The sequence below is a fragment of the Arctopsyche grandis genome, chromosome 7, assembly GCF_051622035.1.
Source record: "Arctopsyche grandis isolate Sample6627 chromosome 7, ASM5162203v2, whole genome shotgun sequence".
In the NCBI taxonomy this organism is placed as follows: domain Eukaryota; kingdom Metazoa; phylum Arthropoda; class Insecta; order Trichoptera; family Hydropsychidae; genus Arctopsyche; species Arctopsyche grandis.
This window is the reverse complement of record NC_135361.1, coordinates 20,926,605-20,942,273: the sequence shown is the minus strand read 5'-3', so window position 1 is coordinate 20,942,273 and position 15,669 is coordinate 20,926,605.

Genomic DNA, 15,669 nt, shown 5'->3' with positions numbered 1-15,669 from the left:
CATATGTATAATACAAATACACCTACATGCACACACATGTAAACGCGCTTTACGGTAGGGATGCACGTGCAATGTTTACGAGAACGTAAACGCCACGTACTCTTCCCTCTCGATAAGCGCGCTTTCATACGATCATTTTTTCCTGATACGTATTTATAGGTACTCTGCTAAAAGCAATACGTCGTATACTCGCGGTAATTCAAATTATATATTCGCATAATATTGTGTGATGATTGAATTCACATGCGAAAGCTTTTGTAATATTTTATATTACATTATTCAAATTATACGACTTTTTTTTAGATGTGGTACCTACTTTTTCTTTAAAAAGTTGAGGTTTTTTTTATCAAAAACATTTTGGCATATTGGACTGAAATTTTATGTACTTTTAAGTATCAGGTTCAAATAACGTAATAAATTTAGAAAAGATCCGTCAAACGTAAATGGCAGTTTACTCTTGTTCGCTTTTTCTTCTGTTATTTTATTCGTCCCTTTAAGAAAAAACTAAAGTATTATACCTATATAATCCTTGTAGTGATATCTTGTAAATTCGAAAAAAATGAGAAATCGCATAAGCCGGAAGTGGGATTTTTTCCTCTTAGAAGAGTCAAAATTTTTGTTACAACAATACTGAATGTGTTAGTTGAAAATTTATTTTTGTATCTTTTATGTACTATCTTTAATTTAAAAGGTTTTGGTTACAGTTTGTAAACTTGAAGTATATAAGTAGTATTTTTTTATTAAAGTAATTTCATATTTTAATAATTCACCAAACAAATTTAATATAAATAAATAAAACAAAGGTAATGGTAAATTAATCTTTGATATGCTCATTTACGCAAAAAAATCTTAAATTTACACTGAAAGCAATCTATTTTTTTTTTAAGTTAAACTTCTTTTAAAATTAGATTTATGTATGTACATATATACTATACTATATGTACTATAAAAAAATATATATATATATATACATATATGTATATATATATATATATATATATATATATATATATATATATATATATATATATATATATATATATATATATATATATATATATATATATATGTATATATATATATATATATATATATATATATATATATATATATATATATATATATATATATATATATATATATATATATATATATATATGTTGAGTTCGAGATAAAGGGAGGATTGCGGGAGAGATAATCAAAGACGATGTTGGTCCATCAATGTACGTTTATTGTACATTAAGTATACACACGTGCGCGTACGCACCTACCGGTGGCCGTCCGGCTAGCGGCTCGACTACTCACTCTCAGTTGGCGTCACACTTCTGCCAACTCACAAACAGTGTACACTCATGCGTACCACTGTTTGTACATCACTCCTCAACATTTATATATATGTATATATATATATATATATATATATATATATATATATATATATATATATATATATATATATATATATATATATATATATATATATATATATATATATATATATATATATATATATATATATATCATCATCATATCATCATCATCATCATTTACAGCCATTCGCCATCCACTGCTGGATGAAGGCCTCTCCAACACGCTTCCACTCGTCTCTGTTTTGCGCAACACTCATCCATCTCATTCCGCACATTTTCCTAATTTCGTTCACCCATCTTCCCTGCGGTCTTCCTTTTACTCTTTTGCCTTCTCTCGGGTACCATTCAAGCACTTCCTTTGTCCACCTTTCGTCCATCCTCATATATATATATATATATATATATATATATATATATATATATATATATATATATATATATATATATATATATATATATGTATGTATACATATGTACTATAAAATACACGGTCGATTTTTTTAACAAAAATTTTTTTTGAACAATATCTCCTAAAGACGCTCATACACATGTGTTTATGATTTTAAAGTTTTGTTAAGTACATAATACGTAGTTCACATTTTCCGAATAACCGACAGTGCTTAAGATTTTCCCATCAAGTAGAAAATACTCCAGAGGGTAGTACTGTGTGTCTCAGTACACTAACACCCCCGATCATAACTCCAGTTTTCCCTCGTAAAAATTACGTTGTTTACGAGCAGTCTTTGTTTTAAGCCATGGCGTGTATTTCGCGGTATATTGCCATGTCCGGCAATAATACGTTCTCGTTTTGTTTTTGTGTTTTACTTTCTATGTGTATATACATATGTATATATGTATATATTTTTTTGTTTGTCGTTCTCGTGCACTCATTTTATACTCTCGATTTTTTTTTTTTTTTCCCTCAACGTTGTGCGCGCATAGGGAGTGTCTCATAAATTTGTGCGAATCGGCGTTTGATACCGACATCATTTGGCCCGGCGCCATAATTTAGCCAACGGATTATTCCGCCATAATTTTGCGTCCCATTTTCCGCCACTCGACGGTTCGATGTGTTCGAATTACACGCGAACGTGTTCGATGAGTTCGCAGCCGTCGCCAAAGGGTTAAAACAAAGTCGTGAGCGCCCATATATCATTCCGCATGTTGCTTTTTTCTATCGAAATTTAAACATTTTCAACCATCGACATGTTGCCTATTTTTAAATCCCCGTGTAGATTTTCCGCGGAAAAACTGCATATGACTGTGCCTCGTATTATTTTTTCATATGAATTTATAGCCTTAAATTTTTCCATCCGGAAAAACTGAATTGCAATTTCAGTTGGTAGTTCAAGTTAATATCAAAGAATCGTCTATTCAAACATCAATATATGTATGTACATACATGCATATATAATATTTTTATTTTTACATACATACTGTTATGTACCTCGCTTATCAATGTAGTTCCCACAATAATCAAATTCACTTACTCACATTCATATACGTGAGTAACAAGTCCATCCCTTTGCCTAACCAAAAAGATAAAAATCATTTACATATATAGATCACGATTCGATCATATAAGTAAGTCATCACCATCGGGACTCCGAGAGTGGTTGTCATCACCATCGAGACTCATAATGTCACTTTGAGGCAACCTTTTATGGTACTTGTGGTAAAAATTCAATATATAATAATTAACCAGCAGCATAACTCGATGGCTGTCTTAATACTTGTCACCGAGATGTTACCGGGTTCAAGCCCTAGGTTGATCTCGATTGAAAAATAATTTATTCAAAAGTATTCCTGTAGTCCTGCTGGTCGGACTTAATTAATTGTGGCTCCAATTCAATCTTTTACTATCAGAGTTTGCCAATTTATTTTATTTCATTGTTGAAACGGTTTCTCATCAAATTGGAAAAATCCATCCTACCCACTATGTCATCATCATTTGAATATGATTTCAAATTTATAATATATAAATTTATACATGTGCTAGTTTAATAGGTATCGTAGGTATCGCTCAGGGGCAACCCGTAATGCATCATGGGAAAAAATAAATTAAAATAAAAAAATAAGTAATATAAAAAAATGCCTACAAACACACTAACATGTAAACTTCCTAAATCCATAATAACAGTTATTTTTGGAATATTTTAAAAGCTACGTAATACATAGCTAGTATTTTAAAATTTATTTCTAATAAGTAATATGTATGGACTATTATCACTTAGGACACAATTGCACATGTACCATCGTAAGACAATATTTTTTTGATTTTTAAATGTTTTTTATTATTACGAAATTATGTTCACATTACATATTATATCTATTTAAATAGCTAATGATCCACTGATCATTTTCTATTTTACAATTTTATTTTATTTGGTTAGTAATCATAGTATTATATTATTCTAATTTTAATGTACAGCATAATAGGAAAAAATAGCTCAAAGACTTATTTACAATTCTTATAAATGCTCATAATACATCTAATACATAATATTAATTAAAGAATCTCTAAAGTCGATGACCTAAAGCAGATTGTGTTTAGGTAATCTGTATTTATACCTGAAAGGTATAGACATTTTGTTGTAATCACCGAGACTCTTCACAAGTGTGTGAGTATGGTTATTAGTGATTCTGTCATAGAATCTACTGGTTAGTTTGTTAGTAATGTCTGTAACAAACGGAATATTATATATGGCATGCAGTTTTTTCAAATTGGTATATAACATATGGGTGTATTATAAATTATTTTTAGGGATTTATTTTGTATTACTTGGAGCTTGGAAAGGTTAGTACTCGAGGCGTTACAATATGCTTTGGCCCAATGTATACCAATTAAGTGGAATCCTCTGTAAATACATTTATTTGCTGTTGTCCGTACATACATACATACATACATACATACATATGTATGTTTGTACAAATCAATGACGGCTATCGTTCAGGTCAGGTCTTAAGCTATCGCATTTTCCTTCGCAGCTTACTGATTATTTAATGGGCTGTCTTTTCTATTAAATGCTTGAAATTCAGATATTCTCTAAACATATTGTAATTCCATTCCAAACCATCTAAATACCAAAGGGATACACTAGTAATATGTATGTATATAAATTGAAAATTTTTATTTCCGGGGGGTTTTGTTCAGCAAATTACGTTTTTATTTTAATATAATCATCTTAAATTCTCGACAGGTTGCGGTTCTCTTTATTTTTTCAATATATTTGATGCGGAAAAACCGCATACATATAACGATGTCTCATTTCGCGAATAAACTTGCGCCGTCGAATTTTCCCAACTGCAGGCCTCCAAATCGCATAAAGCCGCATAATGCTCCAGAGTTTTCCCCGGCTATATTCCGAGAGTAGAGTGTGCGGAAACGTTCCAGCCTCGCTGTATTGAATAAATATTTAGATTCCAGCATTGCCTGGATTTTCCGGAGAGCTGGAAACGCGTATCAACCTGACGGCAGTAAACCAGTTGCGTACGAGAATTTGGTTAATTAAGACGAGGCGAAAGTTTCGCTAATGCGAAGTCCTTTCTAATTCTTCAGATCAAAATTAAAGTTGCCCCCCCCCCTCTATCCTTATTTCTACTGTTTATGAAAAGAGTTTTATTCCCTTCGAGTTTTAATGGCGTCTCTCACTAACTCGAAGGAAATTTAATGCGCTAGTGTGGAAATGACTTCATATTTAATAGGCGAAACTCGTAAACTTATTTCATGGAATAGTTGAGAAAAATTTTCACAGCCCGACTTAGCTTTTCCGACACATCCTAGGTTTTCCGACTGCCATCAATATTTTGTTCCATGATTGTATTAACAGAATGAACTTAAAAGTTTCATGATAAAATTTTATGATAGAAATTTATAAAACAAATTATATAATTCAAAATATTCAGATATTTGTGGAAGAGCATGTATGTATCTTACTTTGTGGCCATTCTCAGGATAAGAACACGATCTACGTTATCGTGTTCGTCAAATCATATTCTTGCTGCAACTGCTACTTATTTCCACTCATCACTGTATGTATATTCGATGGATAGAACTGCTACAGCGACCACTATAAATTATTATACATATATTGATAAATTAATTATTTATTTATTATTACTAATATAATATTTATTTTATTTTATCATTTATACTCATATTATCTACATATGTACATATTGATTATATGGACGATAGGTATTTCACTATTCTCCCTATGGTCCGAAATCAAGATTATTTTTATTATTATTTTATTTTTTTCATAGATTTTTTGGGTTTTGCAGTCTTTAACTCAAAATCTAGAGTATTGCTGTATATGCTATCCGATTCAGATGCTTTTTCTATTGATTGTTATTTTTTATTGGTTTAAAATACAAAAATATTCTTTTTTACTAACCTCTTCTTACTTTCACTTATTATTTCACATATTATAGCAAAAAACATCTGACTATTGATTTCAATATTCACTTCTGGCACAGAAATATTAGATTTTGAGATAAAGACTGCGAAAGCCAAAAATATTTATAAGGAAAACCAACAAAAATCATTATCATATACAAATACCGAGAAGAAACCAACAAAAACTGTTGTTATATTCGAATTAAGTGGGTCAAATTTAGGTAAGATTGGTCAGTCTCCGCTCCGGTAAGAAAAAAAAGTGAATTTTGTTGCTCAGTGTACATAATTATGTATTACTTTATTTTAAAACAATAAAGAGCTAAGAGGTGAATCTATTATATAACACAGTTTCATTTTAACTTTTTCGCAGTATTTTCATATCATACTTTGTAGCAGCATTTTCTTGATTTTTCATTTCCTTCGATATTTTATATTTTATATTTCATTCATATTTTCCCTACAACTTTATTTAGCGTGTGATTTTATATGTATGTATGTGGCATAGGAGATGTTTACTGAATAAATTAATAAAAATTCTACATACAATATATGTACATGCATGTCAATAAAGCAAAGCTATTATTTTACACAATACACGTGCCTACCTAATAGTCAAAGACTCAGGGAAGGTATACATAGTACATATCGAATTTCAACGTCGTCACGGATAAGCACAATATCATCATGAATAACTGAATAAGGATTTTCGGGCTTTGATATAACCATCTATATATGCTAGTGAATGTATGTATGTGTGTGTGTGTAATGTAATTTAAATGCGAATATTATGCATTACGTCACGATGTCACGAACTTTCCTGCGCAACGGGAGCCCCTACGAAATCCTTCTGGGAATATACACACACTTTTATTCACTACTTAAATGCAATGCTAACCAAGCTCGTTTGCCTGCGACGGTATATATTCCCCTTTTACTGCTACCGGAGAAAGAGAAAAAAAGGGAAGTATTTTTTCCCCGTAGACAGCACTTAAACGGCATGCCTTTCCGAGTCGAGAAAATATGTAAAAGTGGCAATAAAGTATGAAGGAGGCTGCGCCCGGCCACGATAATTCCGTTTAGGGTAAAACGTATACGTCGACTTTTACCAGAAAGAAAAACACACGTACACACACACACTGGCGAGAAGAAAAAAGGCACGTTTTTCCAGCGAAACACGTTCTCTCAGAGGGAAAAAAGTACGATTGAATTAAGAAAGTGTACGCGGCGGTTGCGCTTTCACGGCAAACTTTCGCGACGGGAACACGTCTTTTGATAATCATTCAGTACGGATAATGCGAGATTTTTGACCCAATTTGAACTCTCCGTTGACTTTATTAATGTGCATCGTTGGAGTGGGGTTTTAACGGGAAGTTTTCCGAGTTTTGCATCGCTCTGAATCGCATTACGCAAATGAGAGACTGTTTGCGGCCGATGTTTCGTAATGGGAATCCGACTTGAATACCCCTGAGAGCTTAAGTATGCAAGCGACCTACCGTTCTTAGTTCAAGACTTGTCTCCTGTAACAATGCCAGTAGCAATTGTAATTCGAGTGATCTTATTAAGTCAATATAGCTGGAATTTTGTACGAAAGGTATATATGTATGTACATGTAATTAGACAAAAAATAATTATTTGTAAATTATTAAAAAATAAAAAACTTTTAGTTCAAGATTGAAAATCTTTGATGGTGATGAATAAAGTAAATATGTACTAGCGGTAATTGCATCATGAAAATGTGTTTAAATGCAACCCTTTAAAATGTAAGATTATCTATGTAAATGCTTTTAGACCAATCTGCAGAGTGTAATGATTGACAGACTATTGGCCGAATGGTCACTTGGCTGACGAATACTTGGTCGAATGGGAATTAGGCCGACATACATTTGACTGAATGGACATTTGGCCCAATGAAATTTTTAATTGTTCAAATGTATCAAAAATATCAAATTTTAATGAGATCGAGTTGATTTCCAAATATTTTTTCTCGTTTGCTCAATGCAGAGAGTCGTAGTCATTGATGTCATCTTGAATTTGATAGACGATCCGTCTCCACTCCTCCTGGTTCTGTGTCAAGTTAAAGGCAGCTTTAAGGGACGATCCCGCTAGTTCTTTGATTTGGTCAGACCATCTCTTGGTAGACCATCCTCTCGCTCGCCTTCCCTCCAGCGTTTCGGTGACTACTAATCTCTCCAGACTCGACATTCTTCCTGGCGATATGGTCAAATTAAGAAAGCACCATTTTCCTACATGTTGTGAGAGTCTCTCTGAGACTGCTTTGTGAGGATGGAGATGTTCGTGAGTTTTGCGGTTCATGGTATATGCAAAATCCGTCTCCAGCACTACATTTTGAATGCATAAGTAATATGTTTTCAGGGAGTTTTATTTTGGCCAAATATCCATTCGACCAAACATCATTGGCCTAATGTCCGTTCGGCAAATTTCCGCGTACAAGTGTGATACTTACATGGGACTCCAATATTATATTATGAATAGTAGAATCAGATTCCGAGATTCTGCAGATTGACAAGAAATAAAGATAATGAAATGCTTTCATATTAATAAACTGTCAAACATTACACATAACAAATCACTAAATCCAAATAAATGTTTGAAATAAGTATGAATGTGAGCTACGAATTTATCCATTAATTCAAAATTATTACATTGAGATTATTTGAAGACAATCTAGTGGCGTTAATTTCACATCGTTAAATAGATTAAGAATGACTCTTTGTAACAATAATAATAAGTTAGCCTAGTAACTCGAATTCAGTTCACAAAATTGCGACAAAGTTATGCAAAATATATACGATGAAATTTTGTATGAAGTTAGAAATTTGTATTAAATAAAACTTATGATATTTTTTTCGTTAATTTTGATAATGACTTCATATTAAATGTACAGGATAAAGGTGACAACTATGTATGATATAAATTAATTGATCATTTTATTTTAACAAGAAAATCTAGGGCATAGTGGTATTCACTTCGAGGAAAGTATTTTTGTTTATTGAATATTATCCACTTGTCCCTCTAGCTGTTTACGTTTTGGGTCCTAGTGGCATGTTAAGACATATTTGAATTGATCGCTCCACACATACATATATGTACATACATACATACATATGTGTGTATGTAACCAAATCCGCGTTGCTTTTGTGCCCCTTCATCCGACGAGACAGATCGGCGTGTGATACCCTTAATCCACAAAGGGCGACTAGGATCTTAGAAGCAGTTCCCTGTTTTGATTTGATTCAGTACTTAGTTATTCACCTCGTTCGCTAGTACATATTCCTCAAATTTAATACGAGGAAGGCCTGCTCTTGTTTCTATGATGTGTGTGTGTGTTTTAGGTACGTATCCGATCTTAATTTACGCTATCGTTCATTTTAATACAATGTGGGTATAATTTATAGTAATATCGTATATAAATTGTTGGATTAAATATCGGTTATGTACTGTCACAAGTAGAAGACATATGTCTGTTTAATATATAGGTATACTGGTACGCAAAAGTGACAACTTACATAAATTGAGTTATTCATACATTCCTATTTTTTTTTATATTCCATCAGAACACATTAGTGACTTTTTTAAATTACGTCTTAGCACAATGAACCAAAGTTATAAGTTTCAGTTATAATTACATTTAAATATCGTTGAAAACCCATTTAAATATCGATTGAAAGGTATGTACATGGCTAACTGTAGTGAGTTTTGACACATAATCATTTTTATATTCAGTCCGCATTATTTTTTTCAATCATTAAAACACAGTCTTAAATAATTATCCAGTGATTCCCTTTGTGCTTTATGGCCATAATATATGTATATATGTATGTAGGTAAAAATAATAAATGCAATTCCACGAGATGAAATCATCGGTCGTAAATTCAAATTCTTTGAGTCAGAAATTACCGTTTGAATTTTATGTTACATCTACTTTTGACAGTACGGTCGTAAAAGCGAATACATAAAATTGAATTTAACTTTTTTCTATTCAATTTATTTTTCAGCGTTTTCAGCTCATACTTGAAAGTTAACGGTTCCATTCGATCTTTGTCTGGATTCAAATTTTCTTCTTAATAAAAAATTCAAAGCTCTAAACTTAGTTTTATATCAATTTTTAGTAAGCGATATCTTACGTATGTAGTAATTATGATTTTTTAAATTAAAATTGACCTCTAGTGAACCATTTTTTTTTTTATATTCATATTAAATATTCATCAATGTGTTGACGTATGTCTGCGAACTTGGGTATTGAACGCCAGAATGCTGCAAAAGGTTCAGTGCACTCAAAGAAAAATCCTTGGCATAACGGAAAGAGATAGAAAACGGAATACGGGGGTTAGGTTAGGTAAGGAAGTTAGGTTAAGTATGATAATGATGAGAGTAAAGAGATTGAAATGGCAATAGACGGGTCACGTAGCTAGAAAAACGGATGATACCCGATAGAAAGAAGTGCTAGAATGGTACCCGATAGAATGTAAATGGTGCAGGGGAGATGGGTGGATGAAATCAGAAAAATGTTTGAGATGTGATGGATAATAATGACACAATACAGAGACGAATAGAAGCATGTTAGAGAGATGAATGGGAGCATGTGAATGATGATGAAGATGTATAAAATACCTAGTCGAATAATTGAAATATTTTAAAATAAATGGTTCCTGTAATTTGATGAAAACCGTCGCGACAAGTCTGCAGGATTGTATGTATGTAAAGTTTTCAATGAGACTTACCCATTATATATGATAAATTACCATATATAATGGGTAAGTGTCATTTTCCAATCACATGACAATTGAAAATGGCCGAAGCAAAGTGATTACGGTAATTTCAAGTCTATTTTCACAATTCGAACGACCTCAGTTAGTACTATGAAATTGCCTTTAATCAAGTATTAATGAATTTGGTTTGTTCGGTATAGTGCTTACATATTCATATATATAATATGTTAAATAAAATACTATGTACTTACAGGTTTGTTTTTCATTATATTAGTTAGTGTGCGTGTGACAAACACATATGTATGTATATGTAGGTATGTACATGTGTACGTATGACAAATTTTGATTTATCAATTTCGTTTACTTTTTGATCATATGAAATAAAAGTGGTTTTACCCGACTTCGCTCGGTATTTGTAATATAAACCGCTTAAGCATGTCTTATCTAATAAAAAAACATTCATTTGCTTTTTTATTAAATTTATTTAAATCGAAAAAAAAAATTAAAACGACAGCCAATCTGAAATGCATTACACACGCACAAAACGAATGGCTTTTTTAAATATAGGGGAACCGGAACTAAAAAAGGAATCCGGAACCGGAACTGAAAAAGGAGTCCTGATCCGAGAATGAAAAAGGAATTTGGATCCGGAACTGAGAAAGAAATCCGGATCTGGAACTGAAAAGTGAATTCGGATCCGGAACTAAAAAAGGAATCCGAATTCAGAACTGAAAAAGGAAATCTGGTCTGGACCTGATACAGGAATTTGCATCCGGAACTGAAATCGGAAGTCAGAACTGCAATCGGAATCGAAATTGAAATCGATATCGTCGTAATAGAAAATTATATATTTTCGTTAACGTCACTGATTCTACCACCCAAACCTTACATACTAACATATGTTAGTAACATACGCAGTCTCTTTCGAAATTACATATATATTAGATTATATATTATACAATATGAAAATTATGGCAGTTAAGTTCAAAAAACTTTATATACGGAATTGGAAAGTTTTTTTTTTTTATTCTACATACATTATATAATATTTTAAAAAAATGGTTGAATTACACTTTTAATGATATTCAAAAACGTCTAAGATTTAAAATCACAAACTCCATCTACATTCTGCCGAGATAAGCGCTTACATTTTGAAAATGGTAAAGTTTGAATTTTCTCGTTCTCCTAGGCTCGCTCGGCTGCCGCCGTGTCAGTGTCGACCGTCTGCGTAACTGCAAAAAAGGGACTTAATCCAAACTTTCGCGTTCTAAATCAACTTTTTCTATTATGCGAAAGGACGAAGAGGACGAGGACGATGGGCGGGGAAGTCTTGTTTCAATTTCAGTTGATTACTGAGGGTCGCTTCTGTGTCGAGACGACACCTCTGCCCCATTAATAAACACCCGGGGAAAAACTTTTTCCAGACCCGTCTGGCGGATTGATGCTGAAGCGATGATCCAGATTACTTTTCTTCAGAAATACCTCATAATGACGAAAATCAAAATGGAAAACGCGGATGAAAAAATCCAACCCCATGCGACTCATTAAAACCAATACATATCAATTTAAGCTCACCGTTCATCACATTTTTTAATAATAATACTAGTTAAACCTGGCATGCGTTGCAATGCCACAATAACGCGTGCAATTCCAATAACGCGTGTAGGCGTGGCGCGATTATCGTCACACTCGCGATGTGATGCGTTGAAGGCGGGAGGATAGTTTTACTTTCACGTCAGTAAAATCGTAATTACCAATATTATTATTAAGAGGTTTTTTCTCGTTTTTTTTTCGCAGTAATCTTCCCGGACATGCATACAACAAATCCTGAAAGTTCCATTGTAATCGGTTTAGTGGTTTAGGAGCCTATTCGAGACACATAGACAGACAGACATTCATTTATATACATATATAGGTTTCTGAGATTGGAGAGAAAGACGCAGCAAGTATTTTAAAGGTAGTTTATTGTTGTTCCGTCGACGATCTAGCTAAGAATGAAGCACGGAAGAGATCCGCCGAATATTTATACACAGCGTGCACTCTCAGCACATAGATATCATTGGTCGATAGGTCGCGATACCTTATTGGTTGTTGTATACGGTGAGGCATTTTTGGCGCGAATGACGAACACCAATCACCTCGTGCTCCGATTTTTTGCCAAATGAACACTTGGCTCATGGACGCTTGGCTGAACGGACCAAAAGGACATTTGGCTTATTGTGTATTGAAATTACTCAAAACTCACCAAAATCAGATACACTAATTAGAAATCACCTCGACATTATTAAAAAATGTTTTTGATAAATTTAAACAATTAAAACTTTCATTCGGCCAAATTTCCGTCGACCCAAAGTCCAAGTTTCCATCCGTCTAATGTCCGTTCGACCAAACGTCCGTCGACCAAGTTTCCATTCGGCCAATAGTCCGTCAACCAATCTCCTAGTTAGTCTACGTTAGAATATCATACATAATCTTAGTGTTTCTGCTTTAATTATATTTTTTTAAGTGTTCGTCCACCTGAGCAACGCCAGGCACCACCTAACATCACCTGAAATTTTCTAAATAATTAAATATATCATACCGAAAACTCTCCCGTTGTTTTTTGTAGTATTAGTATTCCTACGCGAGATTAAGGGCTGTAAACTTTACGTACAATAGTACAATGATCATTATTTAACTTCAGAAGTGCTGTAATAAAAACACGTATGTGCAATTGTGTAGAGTTCTCCATCAGGTTTTGACAACTATTTTGTGTTTTACTATTAAAACTGACTATCCTCATGAAAATATCCACATTGAACTACTATGCAGCTAGGACAGGACAGCTTATAAGATTATATTTAAATTAAGTTTATAAGATTTTAAGATGAATTTTATATGAAAATCATATCAATAAAGTCAGACAATATTGTAAAATGAAAACTTTTATCAATTTTTATAAAAGGAGATAGGAATACCTGAAACTTTAGCTGAATAAACTTGTTTTATATTCAAAATGGATATTAATTAAAATAATACGTGTCTCCTATATATTTTTCAATATTTTGTCTCGGTGCCAATGTAGAGACGGGACATTTTGTGAATCTGAATTTTCCCTGAAAATATCCCGCTATTTTTTTAAACCCTTTGAGCGCTCGCGTTCGTTTATTGTTTTATTTATGTATTTTATACACGTATGAAACAAAAATAGCGCATTCGAATTTCAAATGTGTTCAAATGTGAATTTCAAATGTGCATCGATACTTACGCATGTACCATATGTATATTATTTTAACTATAGACTGCATATTCCTACGTTTCGATAAAGGGAAGTTTCAAAGTGAAAAATGCAATTGGTGCAATTTTGTTTGCGCATCATTAAAACTTGAGATGTTATGGGAAAACGACTAAAGACAGTTGCATAAGTACTATCTTCCGGTGCATCAAGCGATTGTAATAATCGCATTTTCCGTTTAATGCTACCCTTGCTTGGTGAGATCGGGGGGGTGGAAGCTAGGGTGCGCATGGACGACACCCCTTGAACGGCTATGGTTCTACATCGATTGCCGTAAATGAAAATTTGCATCATACTTTATTTTAAAAATTTATTTATCGTTTTACAACATACATTTAGTTTATGGAAATTAAAATTTTAAATTCTTATACATTTGTACATATGTATGTATATCATATGTGTTGGGCTTTTATATTGCATGATTTCAAAAATCATTTTTTGCTTCAAATATTAGATTTTATTTAAACCCTCCATAGCCTTCATGATTTCAAGTATTGACTCCTTTCTTTCTGTCGGATGATTTTAATGTCTGTCATACTGAAGCTTCTCGCAAGAAATACTTTAAAAATTATATTTTTTTATTTGACCTGTTGAACGTAAACTGTGCTGAACTAGTTGAGTGGTTGTGGAGCAACGCCCGAGGTTGATTTTATTAATGGTAAATGTCAATGATTTTTTCATTAAAATATAACAACTAGTTATTATTATGATTAAGGTTATTATTATTATTATGTTATGATAGTGTGACTGGCCACAGTGACGCATTAGAGTACTATGTAATAAAACTGTGGCTAATATGTTAAAAATAAAATTTCTGTCTCCTTCTGAAAGGAAAGAAGAGAAAAATATATTGAACAAATATGATGTTTTTATTTTTTAAATTTTAGTAATCCAACTTTAGGAAACGATCGATTTCTGATCATCAGCACTATATAATACTCGGAATAAAGTCTTTTCAATCGAGGTCACCCGTCGGGATTGAACCCGACAACCTCTTCGTGGTTAGCATTAATGCAATCACCGAGCTATGCTGCTGGCTCATATTTGTAATGTGACTCAATTTGTTTCATATTTTTTTTTTCAACTTGTGGACGAAGACCTGTCCAACATGCTTCCATTTGTCTCTGTTTTCGGCAAATCTAATCCATCTCACCAATTTCATCCTTCCATCTCCCTGAGGCCTTCCTTGCACCCTTTTACATTCTCTCGTGTATCATTCGAGCACTTTTTCAATCCATCTATCATCCGTTTTTATATCTACGTGACCCACCCATTGCCATTTAAATCTCTTCACCCTCACCATTAACCATCCTTTATCATACTAACGCACATATTCCGTTTTTTTATCTCTTCTCGTTATACCAAGCATACAGCGTTCAATACTTCTTGGAGTACACTGGACCTTATGCAGCATTCTGGCGTTCAATTCTCAAGTTTCACACGTCATCACTTAGAAGGTTTATAGATATTAATTAAAAACCGGAAGCATACATATGTATGCTTGCAACAATAAAAAAAATGGACTAGTCGAATTTTTGAGAGCAGGATTTTATTTAGATATATATATATATATATATATATATATATATATATATATATATATATATATATATATATATATATTGTATAGCCAGCAGTATTGCTCCGTGGTTGAGCTTTTGCTTAGCACCGAGAGGCGCCGGGTTCGATCCCGTGACTTGACCTTGATTGAAAAAAATATATATTCTGAGTATATCTGTAATGCTGTTGATCAGATTTTGGTCGATCGTTTCCTATCAGAGTTTGCCAATTTTTTTGATTTCATTGTTGTAAAGGTTCCTCGATTAAAATTGGCTAAAAACCTACTATTTCACCACTATTTGAATAAATATATAATTAATCTACAGTAAAAATTAT